General features: G+C 40.3%; 1 pseudogene; it reads right to left on the reverse strand.

Annotated features, from left to right (window-relative positions):
* Positions 1-89: 89 nt before the first annotated feature.
* LOC119318797 lies at positions 90-6,979 on the reverse strand (annotated as a pseudogene).
* Between the last annotated feature and the right edge of the window lie 5,550 nt (positions 6,980-12,529).

Below are 12,529 nucleotides of genomic sequence, written 5' to 3' on the forward strand. Positions count from 1 at the left end.
CACCGTTACTGTCCCTAAAGCCTAAGGCGGTAGTTCTAAAAACATGAGCACAGGAGACTGGCAGGTATGGCCATTCAAGATTGCAGGCATGAAGTGAAAAATGAACTGCATTTCCGAAAGAAAAAAAAGTGCACATAATTAAGCATCTTGGTATCATCTTTTCAGACTTCTTATTCCGTAATTATACACCAATCATTTATTTGGACTCTGATAGTGTACAATAATACTACAAGTACAGTTCTTCCTCTGTCTACCATTTCAGTGCCTTGAGAAGGTATGTACGTACCAGTACGTATAGATTTCATTTGCAGATAGTGTGACCTGCACTGCTGCGCTTCTGACTCGGATCAGCAGCTAGGCATTGTCAGGACACGGCAGCGGTGCTCTCCAAGCGCCCAGATAGGGAAGATGTTCCTGTACTGGGAGTAACTGATGGTGCAGTTCCTGGCGAAGATGCCGATGATCTCCTGTGGCACAAAACAGAAAATACCATTTCAACGGTCATGAACAAACGCAGACAGAACAGCGACCGAATGCCGGATTGCCAGTTAGTTAGTGTCTGGAATCTAAGCACTTTTGACAGTGGTTTTCATGAGAGTGTCCTTACAAGAGAAAAGTTTCACTGCTCGGTTCGCGGCATACTTACTTGCTGAAGGAACTCGCCATCCTCTAGTTGTAGGTTAATCAAAACCCTTGCTGCCCGGTGCAGAGGCCCTGGATCTCTCTCGGCCTGCTCCAACGGAAATTGAAATGCAGATATCATCATATGAATGAGCCTGGTGAATGCCTCAATGAACAATGCCAAATCGAGGAGAAAAAGAAAATACAAAAACCTGCCCAGCATCAATTAGGGCCAGCATGGCCCAACTGGTATTGACTACATGGGGGCGCCTTCCTTCAAGTTCGGTGTAAACCTATTTGCAGAAATTAAAAAAAATGTCCAGATCAGATTAGTTCTCTTTTGCAGAAAAAAATATCAAAACAATACATGTTGGTTCGCTACTGGTTTGATTGATCTATGGAAGCATAACTTTTTTTTTGCTGCGCTGTATGTAATATATGTGCCATGTTAAAATGGAGGAATTGAAGACAAGCTCTTTGGACGAACAGCATGATGCTTTTTTTTAATGGAGGGATATTATTGCTTGTAAATAGATCTCGACATAACTGCTAATTCTGAGCTAACAGTAAATCAGGCGTTCATACTTATGATCAATCGCGGACTGATCTGTTTCTGGTTGTACCGCAGCTACCGCTGCATACAGACATCCGTCAACAGGCATTACCTAGGAACTAGGAAGAAATGAATGTACCTTATCCCTGCATGACAAATAGCTTTCTCCCCAGCCACCAGAAGGAGTCTCTTTCGACAACAAGAAGTCGCAGGCCTTCCTAATAGCATGACAGTTCTTGAATGTCCTTCCAGCAGCAACTAATCCCCTCACTGCGTACCATGTCCCATAGGTGAAACAAATAGCCCAGGAGCCGTACCTGTTGCAAATAGACAACACAATGAGCAATAATGGCAGCAGTTTCTGTGTTTGAGTGAAGACACCAAAAAGCATCAAAAGATGCCTGTGTATTGGACATTCTTTTCTTCCGGAACAGAGTTTCAACACTAACCATGAGCTTTCGGCTTTGAATACTCTCAATGAAGTTTTCGGCTTTATGGATACATTTGTCTATCTCTTCCCTCCTATGTCCAGGGTAGTGCTTTCTGAATGCAGTCAGGGCCTGGATCACTTCTGAAGTACATTCAACAACACTGCCAGTCCAGTTTACATCTCAGTTCAGTTTCTCTTAAAAACAACAAATCAGCATGGTAACAAGAATAGGGTTATCAAATCTTACGGATGATCAATCATTATGTCCCCAAAGATCTCAGAAGGATTGAGAAACTGAACAGTTTTAAAAGCATGTCAGATTGTAAAACACTATTTACAAAAGGCTGAATGTCTAGAGTTCTCATTATAGTTGTAACTCACCTCCAGCCAGGCATAAGACCTGGTGAGTTCATATGATGCAAAGCCACCATTTCCGTTCTGTAAAAAACGGTTTATCTTAGTTCCACCCAATTTAAACAAGCATATTGTTAGAGAAAATTTAAGCAAACATATATGCAAAAAGAAAGTTAGAATCATAGATAAATCCATAAGAGCATAGAGCAAAAGAGAACTAATGATCCTAGCTTTTAGAGGTTTGAAAACGGGATATGCATACCATCCAAGAAAGGAGACAATTGACAGCGTCATAAAGTCTATTGGCTTCTATTGATACACCAACCATTTTTGGAGAAATCTTTGACAACAACAATGAGGCCTGATGAGAAAGAGGAATCGCAACAATTTGAACAATTATAACAATAATTCAAATGATGACCACGACACCACAAAAGAATATAAGATCTAAAACTTGAGAGTTGTTTTGGTTATTTTGTGCATTAAAGAGAGTCCCTACTTCCAAGAACCTGGAAGAACAAATGCTGGAACTTCCAAAATCATATCCTTACAGGTAAACAACATCATAACATCATTCACCTGTTAACAGGCTTCGAAAATAAATGTCATTTTGGACAACGAGACTGTCTCCAGCACACACCTTTGACCATATCTTATCATGTTGGTAAATAATGGATGAGAATATAACATTCTGGAATTACTCTGTTAATAGTATCAAGTGAAAATCAAATAATTATATGAATGCAAGTGCTCAAGTTTTGAAAGTTTGTCTGCATAGGGTAATTGGTGATATCAACTTTAGAATGACGGTACCACCTTTAATCCTAGTGCAGTGCAATCTGATACAGGCCAAACATGATCGACGGTAGAAAAGGTCCATGCACCTTTAGATATATGACGATACCAGACACTCAAATCTCCATGGCAGTCGTGAAGAACCTTTCACAGAACAGATAACAGAAATTGAGTCAAACGATGACCTAATCTGGCCGGAAAATTAAGTATCAAAATTTACCTGTGAATTTTTTATGTAGCCATGGGCTAGTTTAAGAGTAGGACAGAACTCTTCTGTGAGTTCCGTAGCCAGTATAGCTTCAACTGTGAAAGTTGTGTCCCAAAGCTGGCTGCCATTATAACCCTACGGTGACAGGACCATTTCTTAACACTGGTATTAGCATATCAAGCCAAAAGAAAAGATGCACTATATCTTAGTATCTCTCCAGATTCCAGAGTATATCTGGACCAAATTAATAAATGACAAAAATAGACACCATGCTAACTGAAAATGCTAAAGTAACTTTCCTGTGCTATTTAACTAAGTTAAGTAACCTGTGAAGCAGTCACCGCAACTGAAAGCAAAAAAATTGGGATCAAGGACAACATAAAGAATAACCTGCATCTTCATGCCATCTTCAGCAACCCACAAATAATCATAGATCCTTGGAATATGAAGTTTGAATTCCTGTGAGTTAGGATCTTCTATCCAGCAACAAAGCATATTCAGTACCTGCACAGTTTTTTGTATTATCAGTTTTCACAATAATCAACTGAAAACAGGAACAAGAAAAAAAACGCATGCCCTATACCTTCCCTACAGCACCACTGCAAATATACTGAGTGTTCTCATCTTCGTAATGAATATGTTGCATGGCATTTTTCAAAGCTTTCTCCCTCAATTTGCTTCCGGGCCAATGCGACATAACTGGTTCGACGAATTTGTGAAGAGTGGACCATAAGATATCTTGTCCCAGTGGATGAGGACAGTACAGATCCTCCTACAGTAAATTATAATAAAATCTTTCAAGCAACATTTTATAATTATATTCTGCATGGAGATCTCTACCTAAAGTAATAAATAAAAATGTGTGATACTGACACAGGAGCCATGTCCGTTTACAGATCAAAAACCATGCAGAGCAGAAACTTCTCAATAGCATAATAATATGAAGTTACTTTATGTTGTTACTGGTTTGGCACATGCACGACGAAACAAGTTCCAACGAACCTTAGCACATTGGCTGCGAGCCTTGTCCCAATCTATCTCATCATAGGGTACTTTATAGAGCTCCTTCCGTAAGTTCAATACAGTTGGTGTAATTGGGCCGACAAACCTCTTTCCATATATGTAAGACATGGGAAAGTATACCATTCGGCAATGGGACCACATGCGCCCTGTGTGCGACGCAGAATATTTTAGCAAAGATAATAAGGTAAGAAATTATGATAATATATACTCGCTCCGTCCCAAAATAAGTGTCTTTAATTTAGTACAACTTTAGATTATGATAATATATACCCCCTCCGTCCGAAAATAAGTGTCTTTAATTTAGTACAATATTGTACTAAAGTTGTACTAAATCAAAGACACTTATTTTGGGACGGAGGGAGTACTAATAAATGTGAATACATCAGACAGAGAAGGGCATAATAAAATTATTGCCTTGTGACAAAGTTTGTGATGATAGAAAATGATTTTTGTTCTGCTGCAAAAAAGAAAAATGGTTTTGTTGCCAATCTGTCAAATAAACTTTCCCAGGGTCAGCTGCATGAGAACTATACTTGCAGTATATTCTACTGATCATCTGCACTAACAGTCAAACAAGCATTCCATGCAGTTTATATGATAAATTTTGCCAGTGTTGAGTTATTAGTCATTATGATAAAATTTCCAGATAACTAAATACAAGCCAAAAGAGAAAGCGAAAAGGTATTTAAGGGGGAAACAAACCTGGATGAAATGGGAGGCAGTATGGTAGTAACCATAGTTCTGGAAGCAATGGATTGTTACCAGACCAGTCAAATACACCAAGAACCTTAAGAAAGTAGAGACGTCAGAACACCTCTCTGGGTTTGAAACAACTACACTTGTAACAAGACCAAAGCAGATAACAGAAAAGAAAACAACGCATAACCTCCGTACCGAAAGCCAAAACTTTCCCCATGATGTTGTAAAGGTTGCTCCTCCATGATCCAAAATCCAATTCTGAGCTAACTGAATGGCTCCATCTTCACTATCTGATCCTTCTTCAAGTAATCTCAAGGTAACATAGTTCAAGACAGAACCGAACATGGTGCTTGGGCTCTCAATGTGCAATCCCCAGCCTCCATCTTTGTTCTGCACTTAAATTCACGGAAATTTGTCCCTTTCTTTGAAAAGCATAAACAAAAATAGTAGTGGCATATACATTAGGGTAGTAGTGAGATGTAATGTGGACATAAGGAATGAGATGAAACACACATCATGTGGATTGCAAAGCCAGATTTTGTTTGCGTAAAAATATTATAGTTAAGAACGTTTTGTTAAGATGGATATTTCCTTGCCTGATGATTGTAGAGATACCGACGTATCTCCCTCTGATGCTTTGACGATAAGACAGTATTAAGAGCACCAGTCGAATGCAGTGCTATTACCTGAATAAAAAAAAGGTGAGAAAACCAAATGGCCCAGTTCTCTCATACAGAAGTACAACAAAACAAAGGATAACGTAGAATGAGATGCCACAATATCTGCAATGCTGAAACCAAGTGAGAAAAGTGACGCTCAGCTGGTAACCAATACAGATCTTTCACACTTTTCTGAACAGGAATGCAGGAGCTCTAACAGATCAATAGAGGAAGGCAAAAGTTTACTGAAGAGTCAAGACCAAAAGGAAGTCACTGAAGGCGGGAACAGCAAAATAAGCAGCAACTAACCGAGCAAGAAGGCTTAGGCACTAGTTTTCCAATAATTCAGAAGAAGGATACTAACAGAGGATACTGTCTTCGAAGAGCCCTTTGGCGCAGTTCTATATTTTCTAAGAGTTCAGGAGCAACTTGTTAGGAAGTTAGCTGATTATACGATGAGATATGCTAGTGCAAGAACACATGAGAAGGCTATAACTAAGGAATCTTAACCAGTTCACTGTTGTATATGAGCGAAAGGAACTACCAAGCCCGGCAGAAGGAACATAGGACCGGCGATATCCCCAGGCCAGTGTCCATCATGTGTTTGGAGAGTAGACAACTGTCCGATTGCCCTCTTTAAAGAGGTCAAAACAGCTTCTTTGGTGACATCTTCATGCTCTTGGAGCTTGATACCAGGAATGTCCAGCTTAGGAGCAGTCAACTCGGCAAACTGCAAAGGGTGCAAGTGTTTTGCAATGTCATGTGCGGTTATTTAAACCTCCATAAAAACCGAGAACAAGAAATTAACGTGCAAATGATAGCATTTCCATGAGCAAAATATGTGCACGAAAATGGCGCTGCTGGCAGGAAGTCCTAAATCCTAAGCAAATCCATGTCTGACTGGCTTGCATGGCCTTTCTATGCCATTTGAGCACTTGCATGAGGGGCCGGATTGTCAGCTTATGTATCAGGAATTTAGGAGTGGCAACACTGCCGGTATCGGTAAGATGCAAAAAATAACTTTAAACCTGTGGTTATGTTAGACCTGTGATTCTAGGCTACCGTTGACCCAAATCATTGTGTATCCGTGTAATTTACTGGATTCACGTTGCATATGCTTAGCCTATGCCTACGGTAGAGGACATATCTGGTGAAAAGGGCCTTCGGTGAGAACGTATGTAGAAATTCGAATAAAATCCCCAATAATCTCAACATATCTGCAACATTTCAGATCTAATTCATTATTATTCGCAACATATGAGAATGAATAATACTGATAAATAGTTTACCAGGTATTTTCCCTTTGTCCATATATATATGGCAAAACACATTGAAATGCAACCCTAAATTTCTGCATGCCCTTCCATGGTATTAAAAAAATATCGGAGTAAAATAACTTTTTCACCCTATTTTCACGAAATTAGCAAGCCTGCGATCGATTTCACTTGCATCTCCTAGCTTATTTCAACTGTGCTGAGACGGCAAAATGGCATTCCAGCGGATAAGTAAACAAGCTGAGACGGCGAATTGCAAGGAGAGTTAGTAGGTGGTTACGCGCTGGTGAGACAGGGCCCGGAATCCGTGGAGGGGGCCGTCCGCGGCGAGCACGTAGAGCCTTCTCCGGGGTTCGTCATTTCGCCGCTGCCGTGGGAATGCAGAGCCGCGGCGGCTCCGGCAGCGGAACGGGGGTCAGAGCTGGGCCGTGGGCTCCCCTCTACTCCGAATCTCTGATTCTACATCGCTCTCGTCCATGGCCGGCCCAGTCGGGCGCCTTGCGTTGCGCTGCGTGGTTTCCGTTACCGAGCTCCAGCGATTTACCCTTAAAAAAACCAACTAACAGTCTCGATGCTATATCTACATCGAGATCTATGTAAAATTTTCTTTTTACATTTTTTTCTCTCCTGCATATTATATTATATTATTCAGTTACTGTTTTTGTAATAAGATTTGTAGTTCATGGACTGATGAGCCCCCGGCTTGTCTTGTTTCCAAACTCATAGACGATGTAATTCCTATTTGAAATCAATAAAGCTAGCCATGATGGCCTTCCCTCAAAAAAAAAAAACTCCATCGAATTTTTAGAGGAACTACCGCATGTTCATTCAACAAATAACTGTACACATGCTCATTCCATAAGACAAAGAAAGGAACAACTCTCCTAGAGCTTTGCACGAATGGCCCCAGGAAGAAAAGGATATGCAATTTGACCCATGAAGATGATACATTTCCTTTTCACAAACACTCTATTAATAAAGTACTCCATCCTTTGGCGGCTAGGGCAAACTCTCCCTTCTAGATTTCGCTGGCGAGCCTGTGGATTCGCCTTCCCTCTGCCTGTCGCTCTGGCGGCCGGTGGCAGGGAGGGGAATCCCGGTACCTCCGCTTCGGTTAGTAATTTAGGTTAGGTTTTTAGTCCTCGCATGTATGGCACTCGGGTGGATGGCGGCACTTCTTCTTCGAGTTTGTGTTCTGGGCTTCTATTCTCCTCGAGTTCGTCCATCAGGACATAGTAGACGGAGCTCCAGTGTAAATTCCCGCCGTCTTCTTGGGGCGGTGAGGTTAGGGTTTCTCGCCGTGTGGCGAGATTTGGTGTCAGTTGCTTCAGATCTATTCAAGGGTTCAACGACGACGACTGTGGCTCCAGAAATTGGTCCTTAGGGGCACGTGCACGAAGACTTCTCTGCTGTTATCGACAAGGTTAAGCCAGCTCTGATAGAGGAGCGGCGACAGCAGTGTGTCGGCAGCTCGTTCTGGCGGCGGTGGTGATCGTTCGATGGTCTCGGGATCTTGATGTAATTTTATTATGTTTGAGGTGCTTTGTACTTCCGGTGAACTTTGATATTAGATCTAAATTATTTCACAAAAATAAATAGAATAAAGTACTCCATTCCTATTGCTAAGGGGCTTTAAACACCTCGGGTGTGCGGTCACTCTTGGATGGTTCACGGCAATTCCAGGTAATTTCTACTAATAGCTCATTTTTCTGTATCGATGAGAGAAAGAGTTAAACACAGAGGTCCTAAATCTTGTATCGAAGTGTCAATGTAGTCCTAGTTCTTTTAAAATGCATGTTCAGGCTCTAATTTCATAGTAAGTGGTTCGTCCGAGGTCCTTTTCTGCCTGAGAGCTCTCTGACTTGCTCACGTGGCACACGAGCACTGCCAAGTCGGCGACGGGACCGCAGTGGTTGGTCTTTGTATAGAAAACCCCTTATAAGTCATCGTGTTTTCATTCCCCAGTCTCTGGCCCAATACTCTCTCTCTCTCTCTCTCTCTCTCTCTCTCTCTCTCTCTCTCTCTTGCCCTAGCTGGGACCGCAAACTCCTGGCAGAGAAACGGGTGAAGAAGAGGAGCTTCGCAGCGTTGGCACCGCCTGCCGCCGTCAAAGTAATCTATTGATCGGCGGCCCTTCGCCATGTTTAAATCACCGAGAGCGAGCGTGTGCATGCTGGTGACACTCAGGGCAGTGCCGGCATATACACGCAAGCAATAGGTGCTCCACATGTGCGCGCAGGCTTGCGGGTGCGAAGATGAAGCGAGGGGAGCAAGCGCCAGTAGGTGGGGTGGCCGGCGAGCGGGCACCTGCGAGCTTGAGCGGCTGCCGACAACATTAAGCGGGAGGAGCCAGGAAGACGCCAGAAAGTTGGGGAAATGGGCCAAACATCTACGCGGGGCGAGGTGAGCTCGGGGACATGGGGAATGATTATAAGATGATTTGTAAGGAGTTTCCTGTAAAAAAAAGACCAACCATCATGACCCCGCTATCAACATGACGGAGGTGAACGTGGCACGTGAGTAGGTTAGAGAGCGCTCAGGCAAAAAAGGACCTCAGGTGAACAATTTATTACAGATTTGAGACCTAAACATGCACGTTGAAAGGACTAGGACTAAATTGACACTTCAATAAAAGATTTAGGACCTCCAATGCATTTAACTTGAAAGAGAAATGACAACATGTCTTCTTTCGTAGCCTGAACTATCCCTGTGCAAAATCTAATCCCTTGAGCATCGTCAGACTCCATCGTCGTTGTGGCAACGCTGGAGATGCACGATAGCAGCCATCACTCCCGAATCTGAAAGAACTCCAATGCAGACCATGTGCTAGGTGAATCGATTGAACGGTCTGCCGCACGGGATAGGGCCGAGGCTACGTGGCTCGTCGACTGGGGATCATCCCCGAGCCCGTCAGTCCTCGTCACCGCCACCTTCATACACTTAGGTCAATTTTTATTCCTTCGAGGTTTTTGATTTTTTCAGTCATTCCGAAGTTTATGTCAGTTTTATTTAGCTTTCCTATTTCAAAAAGAGTAAAAATGGAAAAAATGCTCATGTTATTTAAAAGGTGTTTATGTTTTTAATAGTAGTGTAATTTTAGAAACTGCCTAAACCTTTTTTAAAATATTCATGTTATTTTAAAATGTACACCTATTTAAAACATGTTAATGTAATTTAAAAAGTGTTCACGTTTTAAAAAATTGTTTATGTAATTTTAAAATTTTTCATGTACTTCACGTGGAGCCTATCGATTTGACGCAATATTCCCTTGCATTAAAAAATTTAATTGTTTTTCTTCCAATAATTTAAAGTTTACTGATTTTTAAAATTTTGGTACTGTGGGAAAGTTTTAGTTGTTCTAAAAACATGCAATTTTCTCAGTTACAAATCATTTATTGTTTTCTACTACTCATTGTTGAATTTGTTATATAGAATTTGTTATTTTTTATAGTTCACAAAGATTTTGATTAAAACTTAAAATTACATGTGTCTATAGAATTCCATCCCTGCAACATACTTTATTTTAAGACATTTTATGTTGTTTTCACTTATTTTTACCGTAAGTTGGTTTCAACAAATATTTCCTCCCATTATCTCGTTCATTAATCAATCTGTCAATGGTCGTATCACCGTGACAATGATTACACTATCACAAAATTCTCGTCTTTTATTGTTTTAGTGATCTAAAACATCTTATATTTGTTTGCGAGTATGTTTCTACACCACATGTATTCATTTTATGTCTTTATTTTGCTGTTCGATTGTGCTCTCTTGTCTTCCATTTTTAATTGTTCTCTAGATGTTGTCTCCATCGCCATTCCTTAATGACAACCTTTGAAGCCCTGGACGTGTGACGGTGAGCTCCTCTTCCATCTCTAGCCATGTCGGATATAATCGTCTACGTCCACACCATTTGCCAGTGTCTTGACTACTACCGATGGTTGTGATCATGTCATTGACGTCGGGCGAACTTGACGATCGCAACTTCAAGCGCATGGTGAGGACGCCAACTTCATGCTCGGTGATGATCTCTACAAAGACGATGACTTCCTGCATGGATGACGATGACATCGTCTTCATTGCCACCGCTGCGGTTTCTTTTTACCATACATGTGGCCAGCCTTTTTCTTTGTCATATTTGTATTACCACCGAGGGATGTAAGAAGCTCCTATTTGACACTCTCCGCATCAAAACTTCTAGGGAAAACACACATGGTGCCCGCCTTCATGGGTCGTCCCAGTAACCTGATATGATTGTTACCGACCATTAATCCTCTAATTTCTAGCAATTTCTTCCTCTTGCGATTTTGTTTCCTTTGGTCTTTTCAGTCGAGTTTCCTTCGAAAAAACTGGGTTTTGACCGATTTAAATAATATACTATTTTAAGATTAGAATTTTTCATGAATTTTAGAATATGTTTGTGAGTTCCATAAAATGTTTGAAATCATCAAATGCGCATTTTAAATGTCAATTTTAAAAACAATCTATTTTTAAAAAAAGTGTCCAAAAAATTATTTATTTTTGGTTTTTATCATAAATTTGGACATTGGCTCATGATTTTTTTAAGTTCTTATACTGTAAGAAAAGTTCACTAATTTATAAAATGTTCACTAATTTTTAAATATTTTTCCATGAAAAATATAAAACAGTAATAAAACCTGTTGAAGAAAACATAAAGGGAAACGCAGAAAGGATAATCGCTAGAGCTCGAAGAAAACTGCATCGAGACCTTGTTTGTCTATAGGGCGGCCCATGACCATCTCCATGTGCGTTTCCTGGCAATTTGCTACAGTGCGCGTTACATAGGGAATTCCGGGATGCAAGGGCTCGGTGGCTCTTTCAGCACCGATGACATCCGTTACAACAATTTATTACATATATGTTCAAAAAACAATTTATTATATCCGAGCCCCTTGGGAGCTCTTATTCCACGCTAAAACTATGAGATGGCTGCTATAACGTTTATATAGGTCGGGCTGTGAAGCTCTTGCTCGCTCAGCTTACCTCCTTGCTCCACTAGCTCGCTTAGTTTTTTTTCTGCTCACTCGCTGCTAGCTCATAAAAATCGGCTACCTTTTTTATCTGAAAAAGTTTGTTAAATAAAAAAATCATGGATTGAAAATATTCTTGGATTATGAAAATATTTTGCAAATTAAAAATAAACATGATTTTTTAAAATATTGATGGATTTAAAAAATGTTCATAAATTCGAAATAAGATTATTTTTTAAAAAAATGACAAAATTTAATAATATTCTTGTACTCTAAATACATTCATGAATTTAACACCCTTACAGATAGACCACCATCCCCACGCACCATGAGGCTCCAAATCTAGGAAGCTTAATATCTCAACTAGAAGGGTTGAGTGCCCTTCGCTGCGCTGTTGATGTTGTTGCAATTTCATTTTTTTTTATTATTTGGTTTGACGCATGGGAAAGATGATGTGTGCTTTCTTTTTTTTTTATGACGTGGTGTTTTGGTTGGCTTTCTTAGCAACATGATTCTATGTTATTTTTTAACCAATTCATATTTATGTAGAAAATTACTGCAAAAAAAATATTTATGTGGAAAAGTTTTTTGCATTGGTGGCCGCATGTATTATATCGATGTTGCAGTGTCACATGTTGGAGCTTTTTTTTTCTAGGTGGCGAGATGATGTGATGTGTTTTTTAGGCTGGTTGCTGCCGATCAATTTAAGAAATTGTTGACCCTGTCAAAATATTGAATCAAATTTAAAATTAAGTATCTTAACTGAATGAGAGAGCTCCTTGAAAAATCGTTGACCCAGTTAAAATCATGAACCAAATCTAAAATTGAACACCTCAATTCAATGGGAGGGCTTTAGAATTAGGGAGCATAGTTAGATGATGTGTATTTTTTTTGCGAGGAAAAGATGATGTGTATATTTGAT

Source organism: Triticum dicoccoides, chromosome 6A (genome assembly GCF_002162155.2).
Source record: "Triticum dicoccoides isolate Atlit2015 ecotype Zavitan chromosome 6A, WEW_v2.0, whole genome shotgun sequence".
In the NCBI taxonomy this organism is placed as follows: Eukaryota; Viridiplantae; Streptophyta; class Magnoliopsida; order Poales; family Poaceae; genus Triticum; species Triticum dicoccoides.